Source organism: Homarus americanus, unplaced genomic scaffold (assembly GCF_018991925.1).
Source record: "Homarus americanus isolate GMGI-L3 unplaced genomic scaffold, GMGI_Hamer_2.0 scaffold57980, whole genome shotgun sequence".
NCBI classification, from domain to species: Eukaryota; Metazoa; Arthropoda; class Malacostraca; order Decapoda; family Nephropidae; genus Homarus; species Homarus americanus.
Window position 1 is genome coordinate 2,530,745 of NW_024716703.1, and position 9,700 is coordinate 2,540,444.

Here is a 9,700-nt window from a genome sequence, read left to right on the forward strand (position 1 = left end):
TGCCTAACATAAGAGAAAGGAAAGCCATAAATGAAAAGTCAAAGGTGACCTCTTTTCATTACCAAAAGGGGAGACGGACAGGAGAGCTTGATTAATGTTTATCTTTCTAGTGTTTGACTTTTCCTGGTGATGGTGTGAGGGGATATAAGGGGTAAGTGCTAGTCAATAATCAAAGTATTTTTTGTTTTATTTTATTTTTGAGGGGAAATCTATAGTATTTTGCAAACAATTATGAACGCAAATCATTATTTTTTTTCACTTTTCTCTTTAAGGTGAATGTTTGACTAACAAAATCAATTGTTTATGACTTCTACTTTTATTTTTGCATTGTTCTCAGACACACAAACAGTAGAAAATATGCCAATCATAATGCATACAATAGGTGAAGGTAATTTACATGCAAACCGCTAATTTAGGCTTGTGAAGAGGGGTTAAAGGGCAGGGGGATGAGATGAGGTGGAGGGGAGGGGTGTAAGGGGGTAAGGGGGAGAATTATTAGATGTTTGTCATTGGAGCAGAAGCCTTTTAGTTCTTCTTTTGCATTTAGTTATAATGTTTTTAAAAAGAAATTTTAAATATTATTTTGCCACTTAAACAAGAAAATCTGGTGTTTTTTGTTAAAAATCAATTTTAAGACAATACCCCTAACTGGAACTGACGTGTCCTTACCTGACCTGACGTAACCTACCCTAACTTGGTGGACTTTGATTCAGTATCTTTGTGATGTAATGGATTCAGCAGTTGTTACATGTGAGTTATATTTAACAGGTTATGTACTGTACATTGATCGTATTATTCAATATGTGCGTCCTGATTTATCAGCAGTTGTTATAATGTAAAATGTATTCAACAGGTTTTGACCGAATTATACTCATCGCGTCAACGATAAGGGTCTTATTGTCCTGCACAAACCAAAATCGCTCCTATAAGCGATTACAATTATATTCCAGATAACCAACCAAATTTCACTCTGGTACATACACGGAAAATAAATGCAATGAGACATATTGTTTCTACACAATATATTTTGAAGTTTATGAATTAAAACTTTATCTTTCAGTAAGTCTGAAAGTTTTCATTCATCAAAACTTTGATGTTCTCTGAAAATCTGCGATATGCAATCTTTGTTGTTTTGTTATGAATATTATTACCCTGTGATTGCTTTTGAATTCGCTCATTTTTGCACTTGAAGAAAATAATTAATTTCCCAAAAATGCGTGTGGAACGGAAGTAATAAATATAAAAAAAATATCTCGTTCATATTACAATAACTCGTATATACATCTTATATACTATAGTATAGTATAAAATGCATCTCTTTTAAGTAAGTGTATCATAAACTTTTGTTTTCTTAAAATCGATGGTTTTGTATCTCAAATTTTCTGTGAACATTTTATGGGAAACTGTGTATATTGTAGCTCCTGGCTGTCTAAGTGAGCACATTTATTTTAAGTTTTGTGGTGATGAGCAGTAGGTCGTGTCAACATCTAGTTTGATATACTAGATAACGATAATATGAATACCTTAAACGCCAATGGATGAAATGTAATCGCCAATGGACCGTTACCAGGGTACAATATTTAAAATAATAGAATAGCTATTCGCCGAGCACCAAACATTTCCATCAATCATATTAATAATAATAATAATAATAATAATAATAATAATAATAATAATAATAATAATAATAAACGGTTTATTAATAGAGTTGCAGCCGGTGGCTGAAAATATACAGACTTCCATTTGATTTAGACATAATGATATAATATGCATTGAATACATTTACAGGGCTGTACAGTACATAAATCAGGAGTTGTTTATTATTTTAACAATAGATGGGATGGTGCTGTTCTTATATCTATCGGTGCGGGCTCTTATGGGCTGAATTTTGTTGTAGTGGCGGACTGCGCGAGTTGGGTGGGGGGGCTGCAGGTGGCAGGAGGTGGCGATGACGAGGGTGGTGCAGTAGTCCAGTGCCAAACCTTTCCAGTGCTTGGTGGTGGAGGTCACTGAGGAATGGCATTTCCTGGGTAGAGAGAGCGTTGGTGTAGCCGGAGTATTCTGCGCCGAGCATGATTCTCCGGCTACTGTTACTGAGGTTGTTTCTGGACGCAGGTGAGTCCTATATGTCCAAATGTGCAGCCTTTTACAGTTGTATTTATCTTATAAGACATTTTAAGTCCTGAAAGGGATGGAAAACGTGAACCCGGGCCATTTCTTTATGATATCACGCCAGTTTATCATGTATAGTGTACTTTACACACACACACAGGATGGTAGATTTATGGAACAGTCTACCAGCCCAAGCAAGTTGTGGAATCAAAAACAGTACTGGGCTTCAAAATAACCCTTGACAAAATTATCAGGAAGAATGGAGGGATCCTACACAGGCTGCTGGCTTCCTTAATTCCCTGAGCATGACCAGGGCCACCTCTAGTTGGTGGCCATTAGGTAAATAAGGTAAAGTAAGGTAAACTAATGGTGTGAGTTTTGCGCTGCGCTTTAGGCGATTTTTATAACAATTATGAATAGGTAGTCAGAACTTCAATTTCCGGATACACCTTCATAAAAGCTCCATATTTAGAAATCAACGCAGAAATATATAAACTTGTAGATTGATTAAATCTTATGGACACAAAATTAGATAAATACACAACTGGATATGTACAGATTCAATTTTGACAGTGTGACGGCTAAGCAAAACTCGATTTTTTTCCAATTCCCATTAGCCTGCATACAATTCCTTTTTTATTAAAGAAATTTCAAATTTCGTGAAAATTGCGCATACAGTGTACGACAAATATGACGCAAGCCGCAGAATACAAAAAAAAAATTATACAGTACTGTAGAAACACTCAGGGAAATTACCACTCATGAACATATGCATGTTAATTGCCCCACCGCGTGGAGAATATTGTCTTTTCCTAAACAATGTGAATATCAATACAAGTTTCGGAGGAGTGGATTTAAATCTTAGGTTACATGTAATATGACGTTATAATGTCATTCCTGCGCTTCAACAACTAATTAAAATCTTTAAGAGTGCATGCCCAGTACTTGCCAACAGTGCGTAACAGAGATGTGACCAACTGCCCAATTGGCTAACGAGCCAATCAGTGGCGAAGAAGATAAAATTAACATTTAAAGTAAAAGTAATTACACTAGCAGCAATAACTGAAAATTACAGAGATAAAATTCAACTCCCTTTCTCATTGTCGATCCAGATTGTTAGTTGACCCCCTGGCGGCCGCTCTCAGAACTGTAATTACCAACATGTTCATTGTTAAAAAGATATCCCAAGTTCTTGTATACGATTATTAGAAGCAAAATAAATACGAGACACTGTAACCCCTTTAGTCTCCCTAAATAACGTAAGCAAATTGATTAGGGTATTTGAAAAGCAGGCCACAAATACTCTCAACAAACCCATTGTATCAGTATTCACACAAGAGACACTGGATGACACACCAGTCCCTAGGAAGATATCAACCTTCGGGGTGAAAAATTATTTAAGAAAGATACCAGTCACAGACGAGATCGCCAACCTGAAGGAACTCAAAAGTTCCGGGAGAAGGCAGAGAACAATCTGGGGTGTTAAAATGAGTGAATGAGACATGCAAGCTTTGGTTCAAAGAATAAAATGCCTCGGGAATGGATCAGCAACACATCACCTCAATTTCCAGCAGAAAACTGTCAACCAGCCACTCTAACCACACATACCTGCAATCACTTCGGAAATATTATGTCTTATTTTTACTTTCCTTTTATCCTCTTCGCCACTGATTTGCTCGTTAGCCATTAGGGCGGTCGGTCACGTTTCTGTTACACACTGTTAGCACGTATTAGGCACTTACTGGCTCTTGAATCTATCTGTACTTTTTTTCTTTTTTTACAGGGAAGAGCTCACCTGGGCACAGGTCATCGACCAGCAGCGGGGCCTAGGGGTTGGTCAAATCTGGTCTTGAAAGATCTCACACTCGGTGCCGTCACAACTCCTTCTGACAGGTTGTTCCAAGAGTTCACAATTCTCACCCCGAAAAAGTTTGCCTTCAAAGTTTTCTGGACTTGTGGCTTCTTCAAACTTGAGGTGTGACCTCTAGTGGGGCGGGCGTCCGCCAGCTCCAAGTATGGCCATGCGACTGAGTAGCTGCCCTCTGAGATGTTATAAACTTCAATCAAGTTACCCCTTGCCCGTCTGTAGTATAACTCAGCAATCGCAGGCGTTCTAATCTCTCTGGGTAACTGAGGTGCCGTAGGGCAGGCACCAGTCTGGTGGCCCTCCTCTGGACCTTCTCAATCAACTAATAGTCTCTTGCATATCTCGGGGATCAGACGGGGTGACTACTCCAGACGGGAAAGCACCCCACTCTTGAAGAGCGTTATGAGGGTCGGACTGTCTAGATATCTGAACGACCTTCTAATAAGACCTACTAGATTAGTTGTTTGATTCACCTTCTTCTCACAATAGTCTGATAACTTCACTTCGTTGTCAACATACACATCCAGGTCCTTTTCACATTTTTTCATCATCCATTTGAGTGACCAGACACCACCATTGACACACCAAAACATCACAATTAATTCGTTGGGAATAAATATTTGTTCAACAGGGCTGCTCACATTCCAAGACACCGTGACAGACAATAAGGACCCAGGTTTTCTAGTCGATGTTTTGTACCAGGATTTATCTGGGGGTTTCGACATAAGCTCACGCCCAAGTCTAGCCCCAAAAATCTAGGCTCTTGGCATCACAAATTAAACAATGGTTGAAGAGCAGGAACCATAGAGGAGTTATAAACGGAATATATTGTACACTCACCATTGAGTATACTGTACACTTTCCGTAAAGTATACTGTACACTTGTCCTAGAGTATATTATACACACATCCTAAAGTATACTGCACATAATTATACATCCCTTAACACACACACACGCACACACACACACACTAGTTTATTGGGTCTTCACTTTAGGGCATATTGTACAGTAGCTAAAATTACTATCTATGCATACTTTGTGGGAAACAATATGAGACCATGGACGATAAATTTTGGAATATGAGGGCTGTCACTAGTCACACGTAAAATTTCGGAGCATATCGACCCCCACCTGCACAGATAGTTGTTTTAGCCACTGTACATAGCCCCTAGATTATGCAGCGTATACACCCTAAAATATACTGTAAACAAAGAGTATATCGTACACCTATCCGAGAGTACAGTATAATGTATACTCATCTTTAAGTGTGTTGTGCAACCATCCTAAAGCATACTGCACAGTCTAGGGAGTGACAGTTTGGCAAAAGTTTTCAAAATCTAATTGCTTGGGTTGGATTATTTGTCTATCGGCCACGCTAATTCCGAATATGTTTGAGTTTTTTACATCATTGCATTAGAAGGTTTGTGGATACTTTTGGGTTTGTCATGAAAAACGCGAAAAAACTGTAAATAATAAAGGGACTGGCAATGTGGCACAACCTGTTAAAATCAAGTTATTGAATTGGATTATTCGACTACTGTGTACACTGGTTCATAATATGCTATTGTTTTACAACTCAATGCGCTACAAATTATGCCGATATTTTTGCTGCAAGTCACCACATACGTATATTTCGAAAACCAGGGCCCAATATTACCAACGGCGTGGATAGATTCCGTGGAATGAATTCAGGACATTCCCGCTCATGGAACATTACCAAACTCCGTATATGTGCCAATGGCAGGCCAATGGCAATATTTACAGAGTTTGTTGAGGCTCCCTGGACGGGAATGCCCTGAATTTATTCCACGGAATCTATTCACGCCGTTGGTAATATTCGTCCCAGGACTGATCAACGAATTCAGCCCAAGTAGCTTGACTTGGACAGTTAAGGACAAAATCTCAGTCCGTACTTTTGAATAAAATATTGTTCAATAGGTGGTGATATTGAAGTGCTGAAAGTTGTTTTTTCTGTGTTGTTTTGCAGTTAGTTCAAAGGGCCGCCACCAAGATGGGTCGTCCTAAGATTAGCAACACTCAGCTGCGCCAGGGTAACGATAAGGTGTTCGGGGTTCGGATGCCTCTGCCATCTAACAAGTTGCCTCTGAACAAGGAAGTTGGAAGTGCCCTGGCTTATGAAGCAGAAAACGAGAGGTTAAGGAGAAGAACAAATGCTTTTGATTATATGGATGCCACCAACAAGGTGACTGAGAAGGTACTGGATGTGTATAGGAAGGCCACTGTCCCCACTATCTCTGAAATCAGGGTGAAAATGAGAGTCCACGACCTGTGGAGGATGCGGAGGGAGACGATGATGATGAAGGGAAATGGACAGAAACAGAAAAGGAAGAAAACGAAGAACGGGAAGCTGAAGATGAGGTTCGAGGATATAGCTGAGAAGTTGTTTGATGTGGCAGACGACAGCAAAGTGCACGAACGAGAGAAAAGCTTCCTGGCAGCCCAGAGGAAACCGGGAAGGGAGGGCTGCATTGATGGCGTTGACAAAATTGTGACTGCCAAGCTGAAAGAAGAGAGGGAGAAGGAAGCGAAGAGGGCAAAGAAAAGGGCTGAGGAAGAGAGGAAAACTGAGAAGATGAGGTCAAAGAGTAAGGAGGAGATGGAGAGGATGTCGTGTAAAGTGTCGGCAGTGGATGACAGTGCTCAGGAAGAAGATAGTGATTATAAGGATGTCAATGACAATGAGTTCAAGGCTATGGTCGACAGGAGAGCAAGATCAGAGAAAAGGAAAAGGGAGAAAGAAGCCGAGGACAGGCTCGGAGAAACTGCTGACAGGTTCAAGGTATCCATTGATGCAGTGGCTCACATCGCAAACACCATCAGAGCTGCAGACAACATCATAACTGAAGGGGACAAGTCTAAAGTGACTAACTGGAAGAAAGTGGAGAGAGTCAGGAAGAGGTCACGAGAACAGAAAAAAGAAAAGTTCAGGGGATTCAAGGTCAGAGGTCTCATGGTAGATGAGAGGATCAATGAGAACAAGATAGTGACTGGTGTAGGTGAGAAGAACCACAAGAGATTCGCCATGGAAAAGAGGGAAGACTGTGCAGTGATCGGCTTCCCTGGTGAGGAGTTCCTTGGTCACCTGGTCCCGGTGGGGGGAAAGGGGGTAGACCTGGCCACCAGCCTGCTGGCCTTCCTGGAGGAGCGCGGTATTGACACCACCGACCTCCTGGTTGTCCTTAGCGACGGTTGCAACAAACTGAGTGGCTATAATCACGGTTTCATCGCCGAGTTTGAAAGGCTGTTGGGACGGCCTCTCCTCCACATCCACTGCCTGATCCACAGTCTGGAGAAGCTCTTCGGCCATCTATTCAACCATTACGCTGGCCCAACCACTGGTTCCGCCTCCTGGAGTGGTGAGGAGGCTCGGAAGCTGACCGGCAACGTGTGGGACCTTCCGGTGGTTGAATTCGAGGCCGTCACCAACACCTACCTCAGGTCTCTCCTGGATGCCAACCCCTCCGTCGTCTGGGAGGAGTTCAGCTGGGACACCCGGTATCTGTTGGAGATGGCCAAGACGGTGGAGTCCGGCCACATTGAGGAGAGATGGGCCAGGGCACGGGCCGGAGCCATGACCAACGCCAGATGGCAAAACACGGAGAGCAGGGAGCTGAGGGCCTACATGAGCACCACCTCCCCCAGCGAGTCACAGAGACGGATGACCTCCTTCATCATCCTTATCTACGTGCCCTCCTTCCTGGAGATCAGGCAGAGGAATCTGCTACTGGAGGGCCCACGCCACCTCCTCGCCATCATCAACCGGGTGAGGACGTACTGCACCCTGGAGGAAGTGGAGCTGCTTACTCCATACCTCCAGTTCAACGGCTACTTCGGCCAGCACGAGGTGGTGCTGGTCTCACTGCTGGCCTCCATGGACAAGAGTGAGAGGGAGTTGGCCCTAAACATCATCAAGCAGCTGAGGAAGAAGGAAAAAAGGCACAAGAGAAAGACAGTGAGGAAAGTGAGGAACCCTCAACTGAATCTGGCAGCCACCAAGCTGTCAGAGTTGGTTGATCTGCAGAAGGCCAGCTCCTCCCCTCCCATCCTGTTCCAGCACAGTGACCAGGAACTGGAGCAATTTCTGGAGGAACCGTACAGTGAGCCAGGTCTGCCCTGCACCACCACCGCAGTGGAAAGAGGAGTGAAGCTCACCACGGAGGCGGCAGACGTGGCCAGCTCTGCCTGGCAGCAGGACCAGGTCACCTGGAACAAGCTGGAGGCCAGGAAGAGAAACAAGCGGAGGGCTAAGAAAGAGGACTACCAGTGCTAGACTGTGGGGACACTGGGACTGAGGGGACACTGTGGGGACAGCCAATGTTAGTGTGCCAACTGTGCTAGTGTGCTGCTGATAAATTGAAGCATACATGCCAATAATAAAGAATGTCTACCATTATTCTTGTTTTTTTTTATGTCGAACCGAAAAGTATCCACAAACCTTCTAATGCACTGATGTTAAAGATTCAAACATATTCGGAACCAGCGTGGCCGATAGACAAATAATCCAACCCAAGCCACTTGATTTTGAAAACTTTTGCAAAACTGTCACTCCCTACTGCACACTCAGGCTCTAGTATAATGTACACTTACGTACAGTGTACTGAATATCCTAAAGTATACTGTATACTGAGCTTGGGGAACATTGTACATAAACCAGAAAGTATAATGGACACTCAGTTTACAGTATAATGCACACTTTCCTGCAGTATATAGAATACTTATCCTAAAGTACATTGTACGATCAGCCTTGAATATTTTGTACACTCATATACAAGAGTATATGAGTGTACAATACACACACCCTAGAATATATCGGACTCATCCAGGAGTATACTGTATACTCTCCCTACAGTAGAGTATTGACTCACTCTAGAATTTACTGAATACTGCCACTAACACGTTATTATACTACAGTAACTGTCGAGCTATTAAAAGTAGGTTTGTTTGTTTATACTGTACATCCTTAAGTATGCCGAACATGTGCTCATCGGTTTACACAAGACCCATTTCGGGGTATATATACTCATTGTGTATTAGTAATATTATGCAATGTACTGTAGCTGTATATTTGCCGGTGAGTACAAGAGGTCATAATAGCCTCTCCGTTCATTAACCCCTTCTAAGTTTCAGTTGTTGCTAAGAGTAAACTTTAATTTTTTTATCCATTCGTATTTTTCAGGTCTAGTTTAACCTTTAATTAACACATTTGCAATATAACTCATCTTGCCTTTAACTTTTGTTTATTATATAAATGTTATTCTACCTCTGTCTGTGTGTTGCTGTAATATTGATCCGTGTTCCAGAGCCGATCAAAAGGCGTATCCTCGGTGTAGACAGTATTCTTTGATATTATTGTTTCTTATTTGATAAATTGGGGTTCTAGATTTGTTTGGCATAATATTACAACTGGCACAATATGAATGGGTTGGTTTAGGGTAATTTAAATAAATATATTTAAAAGTCTATTCACAGCGCCACGCCCCCACAACATCCACCAATCACACAGTAGCTCCACTCAGCTGATAAGAGGCTCGTGAGGTACTGGAGGTGAAGTGAGAGTAAATATCATGTTTTATAGTTAATAGGGATTTTTGCTTTTAATACATGTCAGATAATTTAGACAATGGATTCCGTCCAATTAAATTATCCAAAGTCGTTACAGTGCACAATATAAACCTATTTGCCTAAAAAGATGAAGAAGC